This window comes from Hyla sarda, unplaced genomic scaffold (genome assembly GCF_029499605.1).
Source record: "Hyla sarda isolate aHylSar1 unplaced genomic scaffold, aHylSar1.hap1 scaffold_1526, whole genome shotgun sequence".
NCBI classification, from domain to species: Eukaryota; Metazoa; Chordata; class Amphibia; order Anura; family Hylidae; genus Hyla; species Hyla sarda.
In genome coordinates, this window is record NW_026608161.1 from 42,338 (window position 1) to 57,527 (window position 15,190).

A 15,190-nucleotide genomic window follows, 5' to 3' on the forward strand; every position below is an offset into this window, starting at 1 on the left:
CCAGGGAATTAAGGGGTAGGGGTGTGGCGCGATATTGGGGAAGGGATGAGATTTTATATTTCTTCATAAGCATTAATCTTATTTTGTCAATTAGGAACATTCAGCACCCACCCGCTATCAAGGCAGCTGCCTATCATGTCATGCCCTACCTGCACAGGTGTGCTGGCTACTCAAATGATCCAATTAAGGAGGCCATTTAGTCAGCAGCAGCAGAAGTCCTGTGCCTGGACGCTCCAACAGCGGCCAGACACAAGCAGAAGCAGCAGAAGCAGCAGCAGCAGCACCACCTTTTGTTTTTTGGCTGCAGCAGCAAGGCCCACAGGGCTGGCTAGCTGGCTAGCCAGCAAGCAGGTAGCAATGAAAGTAGGAATCTTTCTTTTTAACCCTGTAAGGGGGTGGTGCACTGTACCCGAAGATACTGCCATATCGGGTCAATGCATAGGGCGACGGAAGCAAGCTTCGAAATCGGCCCCCGTTCTCAAAAATCCATTTAATATATGGTCCCCAGATAGGGGACGTATCAGATATTAAACTGATAAGAACAGATACTACACTTGATCTTAGCCAAAAGGCCGAGAAGCGATAACCGTGAAAGGGGCGGGCCCAACAAGGTCCCCTTCATGGGCACTATCACTGCTTGCTGTCAGGGAGGCTGCCAGACAATTTTCCATGCACACTCTGGGCTGGGGGGCAGTCAACCACCAGTACACACAGCAGAACCTAAACCCATACCATTATTGCTAAGCAGCAAGACAGGGGCCCATTGCACTCCCACGGGGCCTTTTTAAATGCAATCCATAACCCGGATTTGCCAGGAACCCTTCTTACTCCTCCTACTTGCATGTGACACTGGGCTTAGGATCTGCATAGGAAACACACACACAAGCACACACCTACCTTTGTTGCCTGCAGATGCCTCCTTGGCTGTCCCCAAACGGTATCAAACCAACACCCACGGGAAGCTGTAAGCATAGAGGACATGCCTGCACCCCATTGGACTTACCTGTGTGGGTTAAATCCGGGTTATTTGACAACCTATGGCGGTGATGGTTCTGCTCAGGCAGAGCAGTGCTGATGCTCCTCATAAAGCTGTCGCTGCTGTGAAGGTTCTAGGTGACATCACAAATCCCTATGGTTACATACACAACAAAGCTGGGTTGTTGTTGTTTACACTCTGCAAGGCCTGTGGAAGTGAGTGACATCATAGCACTGTAGTTCTGAGGGTTCTAGATGGATGCAACAATCTCCTGTTGCTTCTATGAAGGCCATAATAGACGACATCACCAAACAGCTCCATAGTCACATACACAGCAAAGGAGAGATGTTGTTTACACCTAGTGATGTCAGTGGTATTGAGTGACATCACAGCACAGTGCTAAGGCTCCTGGGCCTGGACACAGCAGCGGCTGCAATATCTCAACGGAGAATACGTTTATATATATGTGTGTGTGTGCGCGTATATATATATATATATATATATATATATATATATATTTCTCCGCCAAAATCACTTTTAAACCCATTTCCACCTTTTTTTCCCTTCTCTTCCTCTTACTTTTTTTTCACGTTTTTTTACGTTTTTCTCCTTTTCGCCTCTTTTCTGGGCGTATTATTCTTCTTTTTCTTCTTTTTTTTCGTCTAATGCATACCCCATCAGTGCAGCAATGCTTATTCAATACCGCCAGCAGATGGAGACACTGGGGGATAATTTTCTAAGGATTTATACTGATTTTTCCTGTCTGAATTTGTCGCACAGAAAGTTGCAGGCCAAATATGTGTGACATTTCTGCGACTTTAGCTTCTAGAGCATTTTTACAACATTATACATAGGTGCTGAATACATAAAAAGCGACTGTTCAGCGACAGACAAGTCGCATCGGCTGAAAGTAGGCCAGAATGTCAGTCCATGTTGGAGCAGGTTTAGATACAGTCTAAAGTATAGATCTCAAAGTCTGTGCACAGAATTTAGCAAGGGCCTCGCACCTTCTGATGCATCAGGTAGGTGCACAATAGCATAGCCTAACCCTCTGTACTTTGGTCTATATTGATGCGGGACATAGACAGCCAGCTGATGACCAATCCATTAGTGCAATGGATGGCTGGAAGCATTTGTCTTTGCCTTTGCAATACCACAGAAGCAATGCATGGTCAATGTACAGCAATGACACACCTGTGTGAACAGCCAGGAGACCCCCCCCCCCCCCCCCCCATGTTATGTTACATAGTTACATAGTTAGTACGGTCGAAAAAAGACATATGTCCATCAAGTTCAACCAGGGAATTAAGGGGTAGGGGTGTGGCGCGATATTGGGGAAGGGATGAGATTTTATATTTCTTCATAAGCATTAATCTTATTTTGTCAATTAGGAACATTCAGCACCCACCCGCTATCAAGGCAGCTGCCTATCATGTCATGCCCTACCTGCACAGGTGTGCTGGCTACTCAAATGATCCAATTAAGGAGGCCATTTAGTCAGCAGCAGCAGAAGTCCTGTGCCTGGACGCTCCAACAGCGGCCAGACACAAGCAGAAGCAGCAGAAGCAGCAGCAGCAGCACCACCTTTTGTTTTTTGGCTGCAGCAGCAAGGCCCACAGGGCTGGCTAGCTGGCTAGCCAGCAAGCAGGTAGCAATGAAAGTAGGAATCTTTCTTTTTAACCCTGTAAGGGGGTGGTGCACTGTACCCGAAGATACTGCCATATCGGGTCAATGCATAGGGCGACGGAAGCAAGCTTCGAAATCGGCCCCCGTTCTCAAAAATCCATTTAATATATGGTCCCCAGATAGGGGACGTATCAGATATTAAACTGATAAGAACAGATACTACACTTGATCTTAGCCAAAAGGCCGAGAAGCGATAACCGTGAAAGGGGCGGGCCCAACAAGGTCCCCTTCATGGGCACTATCACTGCTTGCTGTCAGGGAGGCTGCCAGACAATTTTCCATGCACACTCTGGGCTGGGGGGCAGTCAACCACCAGTACACACAGCAGAACCTAAACCCATACCATTATTGCTAAGCAGCAAGACAGGGGCCCATTGCACTCCCACGGGGCCTTTTTAAATGCAATCCATAACCCGGATTTGCCAGGAACCCTTCTTACTCCTCCTACTTGCATGTGACACTGGGCTTAGGATCTGCATAGGAAACACACACACAAGCACACACCTACCTTTGTTGCCTGCAGATGCCTCCTTGGCTGTCCCCAAACGGTATCAAACCAACACCCACGGGAAGCTGTAAGCATAGAGGACATGCCTGCACCCCATTGGACTTACCTGTGTGGGTTAAATCCGGGTTATTTGACAACCTATGGCGGTGATGGTTCTGCTCAGGCAGAGCAGTGCTGATGCTCCTCATAAAGCTGTCGCTGCTGTGAAGGTTCTAGGTGACATCACAAATCCCTATGGTTACATACACAACAAAGCTGGGTTGTTGTTGTTTACACTCTGCAAGGCCTGTGGAAGTGAGTGACATCATAGCACTGTAGTTCTGAGGGTTCTAGATGGATGCAACAATCTCCTGTTGCTTCTATGAAGGCCATAATAGACGACATCACCAAACAGCTCCATAGTCACATACACAGCAAAGGAGAGATGTTGTTTACACCTAGTGATGTCAGTGGTATTGAGTGACATCACAGCACAGTGCTAAGGCTCCTGGGCCTGGACACAGCAGCGGCTGCAATATCTCAACGGAGAATACGTTTATATATATGTGTGTGTGTGCGCGTATATATATATATATATATATATATATATATATATATATATATATTTCTCCGCCGAAATCACTTTTAAACCCATTTCCACCTTTTTTTCCCTTCTCTTCCTCTTACTTTTTTTTCACGTTTTTTTACGTTTTTCTCCTTTTCGCCTCTTTTCTGGGCGTATTATTCTTCTTTTTCTTCTTTTTTTTCGTCTAATGCATACCCCATCAGTGCAGCAATGCTTATTCAATACCGCCAGCAGATGGAGACACTGGGGGATAATTTTCTAAGGATTTATACTGATTTTTCCTGTCTGAATTTGTCGCACAGAAAGTTGCAGGCCAAATATGTGTGACATTTCTGCGACTTTAGCTTCTAGAGCATTTTTACAACATTATACATAGGTGCTGAATACATAAAAAGCGACTGTTCAGCGACAGACAAGTCGCATCGGCTGAAAGTAGGCCAGAATGTCAGTCCATGTTGGAGCAGGTTTAGATACAGTCTAAAGTATAGATCTCAAAGTCTGTGCACAGAATTTAGCAAGGGCCTCGCACCTTCTGATGCATCAGGTAGGTGCACAATAGCATAGCCTAACCCTCTGTACTTTGGTCTATATTGATGCGGGACATAGACAGCCAGCTGATGACCAATCCATTAGTGCAATGGATGGCTGGAAGCATTTGTCTTTGCCTTTGCAATACCACAGAAGCAATGCATGGTCAATGTACAGCAATGACACACCTGTGTGAACAGCCAGGAGACCCCCCCCCCCCCCCCCCCATGTTATGTTTCATAGTTACATAGTTAGTACGGTCGAAAAAAGACATATGTCCATCAAGTTCAACCAGGGAATTAAGGGGTAGGGGTGTGGCGCGATATTGGGGAAGGGATGAGATTTTATATTTCTTCATAAGCATTAATCTTATTTTGTCAATTAGGAACATTCAGCACCCACCCGCTATCAAGGCAGCTGCCTATCATGTCATGCCCTACCTGCACAGGTGTGCTGGCTACTCAAATGATCCAATTAAGGAGGCCATTTAGTCAGCAGCAGCAGAAGTCCTGTGCCTGGACGCTCCAACAGCGGCCAGACACAAGCAGAAGCAGCAGAAGCAGCAGCAGCAGCACCACCTTTTGTTTTTTGGCTGCAGCAGCAAGGCCCACAGGGCTGGCTAGCTGGCTAGCCAGCAAGCAGGTAGCAATGAAAGTAGGAATCTTTCTTTTTAACCCTGTAAGGGGGTGGTGCACTGTACCCGAAGATACTGCCATATCGGGTCAATGCATAGGGCGACGGAAGCAAGCTTCGAAATCGGCCCCCGTTCTCAAAAATCCATTTAATATATGGTCCCCAGATAGGGGACGTATCAGATATTAAACTGATAAGAACAGATACTACACTTGATCTTAGCCAAAAGGCCGAGAAGCGATAACCGTGAAAGGGGCGGGCCCAACAAGGTCCCCTTCATGGGCACTATCACTGCTTGCTGTCAGGGAGGCTGCCAGACAATTTTCCATGCACACTCTGGGCTGGGGGGCAGTCAACCACCAGTACACACAGCAGAACCTAAACCCATACCATTATTGCTAAGCAGCAAGACAGGGGCCCATTGCACTCCCACGGGGCCTTTTTAAATGCAATCCATAACCCGGATTTGCCAGGAACCCTTCTTACTCCTCCTACTTGCATGTGACACTGGGCTTAGGATCTGCATAGGAAACACACACACAAGCACACACCTACCTTTGTTGCCTGCAGATGCCTCCTTGGCTGTCCCCAAACGGTATCAAACCAACACCCACGGGAAGCTGTAAGCATAGAGGACATGCCTGCACCCCATTGGACTTACCTGTGTGGGTTAAATCCGGGTTATTTGACAACCTATGGCGGTGATGGTTCTGCTCAGGCAGAGCAGTGCTGATGCTCCTCATAAAGCTGTCGCTGCTGTGAAGGTTCTAGGTGACATCACAAATCCCTATGGTTACATACACAACAAAGCTGGGTTGTTGTTGTTTACACTCTGCAAGGCCTGTGGAAGTGAGTGACATCATAGCACTGTAGTTCTGAGGGTTCTAGATGGATGCAACAATCTCCTGTTGCTTCTATGAAGGCCATAATAGACGACATCACCAAACAGCTCCATAGTCACATACACAGCAAAGGAGAGATGTTGTTTACACCTAGTGATGTCAGTGGTATTGAGTGACATCACAGCACAGTGCTAAGGCTCCTGGGCCTGGACACAGCAGCGGCTGCAATATCTCAACGGAGAATACGTTTATATATATGTGTGTGTGTGCGCGTATATATATATATATATATATATATATATATATTTCTCCGCCGAAATCACTTTTAAACCCATTTCCACCTTTTTTTCCCTTCTCTTCCTCTTACTTTTTTTTCACGTTTTTTTACGTTTTTCTCCTTTTCGCCTCTTTTCTGGGCGTATTATTCTTCTTTTTCTTCTTTTTTTTCGTCTAATGCATACCCCATCAGTGCAGCAATGCTTATTCAATACCGCCAGCAGATGGAGACACTGGGGGATAATTTTCTAAGGATTTATACTGATTTTTCCTGTCTGAATTTGTCGCACAGAAAGTTGCAGGCCAAATATGTGTGACATTTCTGCGACTTTAGCTTCTAGAGCATTTTTACAACATTATACATAGGTGCTGAATACATAAAAAGCGACTGTTCAGCGACAGACAAGTCGCATCGGCTGAAAGTAGGCCAGAATGTCAGTCCATGTTGGAGCAGGTTTAGATACAGTCTAAAGTATAGATCTCAAAGTCTGTGCACAGAATTTAGCAAGGGCCTCGCACCTTCTGATGCATCAGGTAGGTGCACAATAGCATAGCCTAACCCTCTGTACTTTGGTCTATATTGATGCGGGACATAGACAGCCAGCTGATGACCAATCCATTAGTGCAATGGATGGCTGGAAGCATTTGTCTTTGCCTTTGCAATACCACAGAAGCAATGCATGGTCAATGTACAGCAATGACACACCTGTGTGAACAGCCAGGAGACCCCCCCCCCCCCCATGTTATGTTACATAGTTACATAGTTAGTACGGTCGAAAAAAGACATATGTCCATCAAGTTCAACCAGGGAATTAAGGGGTAGGGGTGTGGCGCGATATTGGGGAAGGGATGAGATTTTATATTTCTTCATAAGCATTAATCTTATTTTGTCAATTAGGAACATTCAGCACCCACCCGCTATCAAGGCAGCTGCCTATCATGTCATGCCCTACCTGCACAGGTGTGCTGGCTACTCAAATGATCCAATTAAGGAGGCCATTTAGTCAGCAGCAGCAGAAGTCCTGTGCCTGGACGCTCCAACAGCGGCCAGACACAAGCAGAAGCAGCAGAAGCAGCAGCAGCAGCACCACCTTTTGTTTTTTGGCTGCAGCAGCAAGGCCCACAGGGCTGGCTAGCTGGCTAGCCAGCAAGCAGGTAGCAATGAAAGTAGGAATCTTTCTTTTTAACCCTGTAAGGGGGTGGTGCACTGTACCCGAAGATACTGCCATATCGGGTCAATGCATAGGGCGACGGAAGCAAGCTTCGAAATCGGCCCCCGTTCTCAAAAATCCATTTAATATATGGTCCCCAGATAGGGGACGTATCAGATATTAAACTGATAAGAACAGATACTACACTTGATCTTAGCCAAAAGGCCGAGAAGCGATAACCGTGAAAGGGGCGGGCCCAACAAGGTCCCCTTCATGGGCACTATCACTGCTTGCTGTCAGGGAGGCTGCCAGACAATTTTCCATGCACACTCTGGGCTGGGGGGCAGTCAACCACCAGTACACACAGCAGAACCTAAACCCATACCATTATTGCTAAGCAGCAAGACAGGGGCCCATTGCACTCCCACGGGGCCTTTTTAAATGCAATCCATAACCCGGATTTGCCAGGAACCCTTCTTACTCCTCCTACTTGCATGTGACACTGGGCTTAGGATCTGCATAGGAAACACACACACAAGCACACACCTACCTTTGTTGCCTGCAGATGCCTCCTTGGCTGTCCCCAAACGGTATCAAACCAACACCCACGGGAAGCTGTAAGCATAGAGGACATGCCTGCACCCCATTGGACTTACCTGTGTGGGTTAAATCCGGGTTATTTGACAACCTATGGCGGTGATGGTTCTGCTCAGGCAGAGCAGTGCTGATGCTCCTCATAAAGCTGTCGCTGCTGTGAAGGTTCTAGGTGACATCACAAATCCCTATGGTTACATACACAACAAAGCTGGGTTGTTGTTGTTTACACTCTGCAAGGCCTGTGGAAGTGAGTGACATCATAGCACTGTAGTTCTGAGGGTTCTAGATGGATGCAACAATCTCCTGTTGCTTCTATGAAGGCCATAATAGACGACATCACCAAACAGCTCCATAGTCACATACACAGCAAAGGAGAGATGTTGTTTACACCTAGTGATGTCAGTGGTATTGAGTGACATCACAGCACAGTGCTAAGGCTCCTGGGCCTGGACACAGCAGCGGCTGCAATATCTCAACGGAGAATACGTTTATATATATGTGTGTGTGTGCGCGTATATATATATATATATATATATATATATATATATATTTCTCCGCCGAAATCACTTTTAAACCCATTTCCACCTTTTTTTCCCTTCTCTTCCTCTTACTTTTTTTTCACGTTTTTTTACGTTTTTCTCCTTTTCGCCTCTTTTCTGGGCGTATTCTTCTTCTTTTTCTTCTTTTTTTTCGTCTAATGCATACCCCATCAATGCAGCAATGCTTATTCAATACCGCCAGCAGATGGAGACACTGGGGGATAATTTTCTAAGGATTTATACTGATTTTTCCTGTCTGAATTTGTCGCACAGAAAGTTGCAGGCCAAATATGTGTGACATTTCTGCGACTTTAGCTTCTAGAGCATTTTTACAACATTATACATAGGTGCTGAATACATAAAAAGCGACTGTTCAGCGACAGACAAGTCGCATCAGCTGAAAGTAGGCCAGAATGTCAGTCCATGTTGGAGCAGGTTTAGATACAGTCTAAAGTATAGATCTCAAAGTCTGTGCACAGAATTTAGCAAGGGCCTCGCACCTTCTGATGCATCAGGTAGGTGCACAATAGCATAGCCTAACCCTCTGTACTTTGGTCTATATTGATGCGGGACATAGACAGCCAGCTGATGACCAATCCATTAGTGCAATGGATGGCTGGAAGCATTTGTCTTTGCCTTTGCAATACCACAGAAGCAATGCATGGTCAATGTACAGCAATGACACACCTGTGTGAACAGCCAGGAGACCCCCCCCCCCCCCCCCCCATGTTATGTTACATAGTTACATAGTTAGTACGGTCGAAAAAAGACATATGTCCATCAAGTTCAACCAGGGAATTAAGGGGTAGGGGTGTGGCGCGATATTGGGGAAGGGATGAGATTTTATATTTCTTCATAAGCATTAATCTTATTTTGTCAATTAGGAACATTCAGCACCCACCCGCTATCAAGGCAGCTGCCTATCATGTCATGCCCTACCTGCACAGGTGTGCTGGCTACTCAAATGATCCAATTAAGGAGGCCATTTAGTCAGCAGCAGCAGAAGTCCTGTGCCTGGACGCTCCAACAGCGGCCAGACACAAGCAGAAGCAGCAGAAGCAGCAGCAGCAGCAGCACCACCTTTTGTTTTTTGGCTGCAGCAGCAAGGCCCACAGGGCTGGCTAGCTGGCTAGCCAGCAAGCAGGTAGCAATGAAAGTAGGAATCTTTCTTTTTAACCCTGTAAGGGGGTGGTGCACTGTACCCGAAGATACTGCCATATCGGGTCAATGCATAGGGCGACGGAAGCAAGCTTCGAAATCGGCCCCCGTTCTCAAAAATCCATTTAATATATGGTCCCCAGATAGGGGACGTATCAGATATTAAACTGATAAGAACAGATACTACACTTGATCTTAGCCAAAAGGCCGAGAAGCGATAACCGTGAAAGGGGCGGGCCCAACAAGGTCCCCTTCATGGGCACTATCACTGCTTGCTGTCAGGGAGGCTGCCAGACAATTTTCCATGCACACTCTGGGCTGGGGGGCAGTCAACCACCAGTACACACAGCAGAACCTAAACCCATACCATTATTGCTAAGCAGCAAGACAGGGGCCCATTGCACTCCCACGGGGCCTTTTTAAATGCAATCCATAACCCGGATTTGCCAGGAACCCTTCTTACTCCTCCTACTTGCATGTGACACTGGGCTTAGGATCTGCATAGGAAACACACACACAAGCACACACCTACCTTTGTTGCCTGCAGATGCCTCCTTGGCTGTCCCCAAACGGTATCAAACCAACACCCACGGGAAGCTGTAAGCATAGAGGACATGCCTGCACCCCATTGGACTTACCTGTGTGGGTTAAATCCGGGTTATTTGACAACCTATGGCGGTGATGGTTCTGCTCAGGCAGAGCAGTGCTGATGCTCCTCATAAAGCTGTCGCTGCTGTGAAGGTTCTAGGTGACATCACAAATCCCTATGGTTACATACACAACAAAGCTGGGTTGTTGTTGTTTACACTCTGCAAGGCCTGTGGAAGTGAGTGACATCATAGCACTGTAGTTCTGAGGGTTCTAGATGGATGCAACAATCTCCTGTTGCTTCTATGAAGGCCATAATAGACGACATCACCAAACAGCTCCATAGTCACATACACAGCAAAGGAGAGATGTTGTTTACACCTAGTGATGTCAGTGGTATTGAGTGACATCACAGCACAGTGCTAAGGCTCCTGGGCCTGGACACAGCAGCGGCTGCAATATCTCAACGGAGAATACGTTTATATATATGTGTGTGTGTGCGCGTATATATATATATATATATATATATATATATATATATATATATATATATATTTCTCCGCCGAAATCACTTTTAAACCCATTTCCACCTTTTTTTCCCTTCTCTTCCTCTTACTTTTTTTTCACGTTTTTTTACGTTTTTCTCCTTTTCGCCTCTTTTCTGGGCGTATTATTCTTCTTTTTCTTCTTTTTTTTTCGTCTAATGCATACCCCATCAGTGCAGCAATGCTTATTCAATACCGCCAGCAGATGGAGACACTGGGGGATAATTTTCTAAGGATTTATACTGATTTTTCCTGTCTGAATTTGTCGCACAGAAAGTTGCAGGCCAAATATGTGTGACATTTCTGCGACTTTAGCTTCTAGAGCATTTTTACAACATTATACATAGGTGCTGAATACATAAAAAGCGACTGTTCAGCGACAGACAAGTCGCATCGGCTGAAAGTAGGCCAGAATGTCAGTCCATGTTGGAGCAGGTTTAGATACAGTCTAAAGTATAGATCTCAAAGTCTGTGCACAGAATTTAGCAAGGGCCTCGCACCTTCTGATGCATCAGGTAGGTGCACAATAGCATAGCCTAACCCTCTGTACTTTGGTCTATATTGATGCGGGACATAGACAGCCAGCTGATGACCAATCCATTAGTGCAATGGATGGCTGGAAGCATTTGTCTTTGCCTTTGCAATACCACAGAAGCAATGCATGGTCAATGTACAGCAATGACACACCTGTGTGAACAGCCAGGAGACCCCCCCCCCCCCCCCCATGTTATGTTACATAGTTACACAGTTAGTACGGTCGAAAAAAGACATATGTCCATCAAGTTCAACCAGGGAATTAAGGGGTAGGGGTGTGGCGCGATATTGGGGAAGGGATGAGATTTTATATTTCTTCATAAGCATTAATCTTATTTTGTCAATTAGGAACATTCAGCACCCACCCGCTATCAAGGCAGCTGCCTATCATGTCATGCCCTACCTGCACAGGTGTGCTGGCTACTCAAATGATCCAATTAAGGAGGCCATTTAGTCAGCAGCAGCAGAAGTCCTGTGCCTGGACGCTCCAACAGCGGCCAGACACAAGCAGAAGCAGCAGAAGCAGCAGCAGCAGCACCACCTTTTGTTTTTTGGCTGCAGCAGCAAGGCCCACAGGGCTGGCTAGCTGGCTAGCCAGCAAGCAGGTAGCAATGAAAGTAGGAATCTTTCATTTTAACCCTGTAAGGGGGTGGTGCACTGTACCCGAAGATACTGCCATATCGGGTCAATGCATAGGGCGACGGAAGCAAGCTTCGAAATCGGCCCCCGTTCTCAAAAATCCATTTAATATATGGTCCCCAGATAGGGGACGTATCAGTTATTAAACTGATAAGAACAGATAAGGTTTCAACAAAATTTTATTGAATAAATAAGAAACCATACAAAATTTAAAATGCAAAATAATAAAAGGTTCACAAAAGTTTTAAAATACAAATAATAAAACCAGTAATAAAAGGAGAAAAAATAAAAATGGCAGGATAAAACATTATACAAATATCATAAAAACTGATTATACTGTTATTTCGTTCCATAGAGGCAGACACCACATGGATGCTGCCTCGCTGGCCCCCAACTGTTTCTTGTCTCTTAGGTAATAGATGTACATCTCACTCAGGGCCAGCTTTATACAGTTTTTAACATCAATAAAATCATGTTTAAAAAGTAAGATGTTCCTAACTTTCCAGATGGCATTTTTAAAACAATTAATAATCATCCAGCAGATCATCTGCTGTTTAAAATTGGGGCAGTTAAAAAGACCGTAAAAGACACATTCGTGATTAAAATCTTTTAGGCCGCAGGCCCACTTCAAAAGTGGGCCTACCTTCCTCCAAAGCTCCCGTGCAAAAGGGCAGTTCCAAAATATGTGCAGCACCGTTTCGTCCACTCCGCAGCCATCTCTCGGGCACTTGGCTCTCGCCACCAGTCCTCGCCTGTGCTGGAACTCACGAGTAGGGAGGCACTGGTGGACGATTGCCCAGGCAAGATCCCTGTGTACATTCGCCAGAAACTTCCCGTACACGTTCCGCCATACCTTTTTGGATCTTGCCTGTGTGAAATTGGACACTGCCAGGGTAACCTCACTCCGCCTGAGGACCTTTGATACCTTTCTCTGGTCCCCCAGTATGTCAGGCTCCAAATCTTGGAGACCTAGGAGCCTGACTGTCTTTTCCAACACCACATAATGTTTTGGGGGACACAGAAGCACCGGAGCGTTCAGAGGGATGCGCAACCATCTTTTAAAAACCATGCCCGCAGCGTACCTTAAAAAGCAGCTAAAAATGCCATCGGATTTAATAATTTTAAAACAGAAACAGAAATACTTTATGTAAAAGAAAGTAAAAAGGTTAGGAACATCTTTCCCGCCATTATCTTTACTTTTGTACATAAAATCACGCTTTAATTTCTCCATTTTTGAACCCCATAAAAAGGTAAAAACAATTCTAGTTACTTTTTTAATGTATAAAATAGATGGAGGAAATACCATGGCAATGTATAGCATAATAGGGAGTAAAACCATCTTTATTATTAAAATCTTCCCCTCCATGGTAAGGTTTCTAAGATTCCACATTAAAATCTTCTTCTCCATCTTAGCTATAGCTGAATCCCAGTTAGGGCTCCCATCATTGACCTGGTTAAAAACAATACCTAAAACTTTAATTTGATCCTGTTGCATTGTGACTCCTGGGGTGATGGATGAATCCCAGGAGCCAATATAAAAACAGTCACATTTATCTGTGTTTAGCTTAAAACCAGAGACCTCGCAGAAATAGCTGGTGTTCCTCAATGCCCCCCTCATGGATGGAGAGTCCGGGCACAGTATGGTGACATCATCCATGTACCCCAACACCTTTAGATGGGTCCCTCCTCCACCAGGTATCGGTACGCCTCTTACTACCCAGTCTTTTCTGAGGAGGGCCATCAGTGGTTCGATTGCGCAAATAAAAAGGAGTGGGGACAGGGGGCAGCCCTGTTTGACACCTGATAAAAGAGGAACACCGCTGGTTAAAAAGCCATTAACAGAGACTTGACTAAAACAGGATCGGTATAAAAGCATGATTCGGCTTAAAATCGTTTCAGGCACTGCCATCTTTTTAAGAACTAAAAACAGGTATTCATGGGAGACCCTATCAAAGGCTTTTTCAAAGTCTAAGGATAAAATTGCTACAGTTTGATTTCTATCCTTAAAATACCATAAAACATCTCTTAAAATATTTAGGGATTCAGCTATAGACCTTCCAGGTACCCCACAAACCTGATTTGGGTGAATTAATTTATGAATAAAAGGTTTAAAACGGACAGCTAATAACTTGGCTAAAACTTTATAATCGACATTTAAAAGTGTGATGGGGCGCCAATTTTTTAGCATATCCTTTTCACCTTTTTTAAAAAGTAATGATACAATCCCCCTCCTCCAGGAAGGGGGAAGTTCATTAACAATAAAAGTTTCTTTATACAATAAAACCATATCATCCTTTAAAATATCCCAAAAAGCTAAATAAAATTCGATGGGTAAACCATCTTCCCCAGGGGCCTTCCCACTAGAAAAACTTTTAAAAACAAATAAAAGTTCATCTAAGTTAAGATCACGGGATAAAACCTCCTGGTCTAAAACATCTAGCTTAAAATCAAGGGAATTAAGAACATGTTCTAAAAAGGATGGATTAAGATCTTTCTTATTAAAAAGAAGCTGGTAGAAGTTAAAAACTGCATCTAACATGCCTTTTGGAGTGGATTCACCCTCAAGGTTTTGGATGATATCCCTCCTATTCATCACTTTTTTAAAAAAGAAACGGGAACATTTCTCGCCCTCCTCCAGGTGCTGCACATGTGAGTTAAAAATGATTTGTTTCCCTTTCTTTTCTATGGCATGTTTTATTTCAGTTTTAAGGTTTAAAATATCATTTTCTACATCCATACCAGCTTCTTTCAATTTAAAAAGTACATTTAAACGCATGTTAAGAACATAAAACCACTGTTTTTCCATTTTTGCCTTCTTCTTACCTGCTTTGATAAAAAAAAATCTGATTTTAGATTTGGTGCCCTCCCACCAGTGCAGCATAGGCTCGTGGGGTTTTCTTTGTGATTGCCAGCACTGGTAGGTCCGCACAAACTCCTCTTTTATCTCAGGGTCCTCTAGGAGTGTGGTGTTTAATCTCCAGAGGCCCCTTTTTGCTTTTTGCTCCCCCTCTAGCTCCAGGCCCACCAAGAGGAGCTTATGATCAGAGAAGATATTCTGCTCGAGCGTGCATTTCAGGGGTTTAAAAGCTCTAGAGGAAAAAATAAAATCGATTCTGGAGCTCACTCTTCCATTGGACCATGTGGCGCCCGGGTCCTCCGGCAAGAGATCCTTCCAGCAATCTTTCAAATTAAAATCATCAATAAAATTTTTAAGCAGGTAAGAAGTGCGGTCTTTACGATTAATATCCCCACCCTGCCGGTGTTCCCCATCACGTATGCAGTTAAAATCACCTCCCACCAGCAGGGGAGAAGACCCAACACAAAACAGTGGTAAAATTTCAAATAGTTCTGCCCGATCCTGTTTATCAGGAGGGGCATACACATTTAAAACACGAATTAAAAGTCCATTAAAATATAGATGAATT

The 15,190-nt window shown here is 44.8% G+C and overlaps 6 non-coding genes across 6 annotated transcripts; all 6 read right to left on the minus strand.

Annotated features, from left to right (window-relative positions):
- Positions 1-393: 393 nt before the first annotated feature.
- On the minus strand, positions 394-584 carry LOC130309353 (U2 spliceosomal RNA). The gene has a single exon (XR_008858031.1). It is a non-coding gene; the product is annotated as a U2 spliceosomal RNA (small nuclear RNA).
- Positions 585-2,666: 2,082 nt separating this feature from the next.
- LOC130309355 (U2 spliceosomal RNA) lies at positions 2,667-2,857 on the minus strand. The gene has a single exon (XR_008858033.1). It is a non-coding gene; the product is annotated as a U2 spliceosomal RNA (small nuclear RNA).
- Positions 2,858-4,947: 2,090 nt separating this feature from the next.
- On the minus strand, positions 4,948-5,138 carry LOC130309356 (U2 spliceosomal RNA). Its single transcript, XR_008858034.1, has one exon. It is a non-coding gene; the product is annotated as a U2 spliceosomal RNA (small nuclear RNA).
- Positions 5,139-7,211: 2,073 nt separating this feature from the next.
- LOC130309357 (U2 spliceosomal RNA) lies at positions 7,212-7,402 on the minus strand. Its single transcript, XR_008858035.1, has one exon. It is a non-coding gene; the product is annotated as a U2 spliceosomal RNA (small nuclear RNA).
- A 2,085-nt stretch (positions 7,403-9,487) lies between these two features.
- Positions 9,488-9,678, minus strand: LOC130309358 (U2 spliceosomal RNA). Its single transcript, XR_008858036.1, has one exon. It is a non-coding gene; the product is annotated as a U2 spliceosomal RNA (small nuclear RNA).
- A 2,095-nt stretch (positions 9,679-11,773) lies between these two features.
- On the minus strand, positions 11,774-11,959 carry LOC130309368 (U2 spliceosomal RNA). The gene has a single exon (XR_008858046.1). It is a non-coding gene; the product is annotated as a U2 spliceosomal RNA (small nuclear RNA).
- Between the last annotated feature and the right edge of the window lie 3,231 nt (positions 11,960-15,190).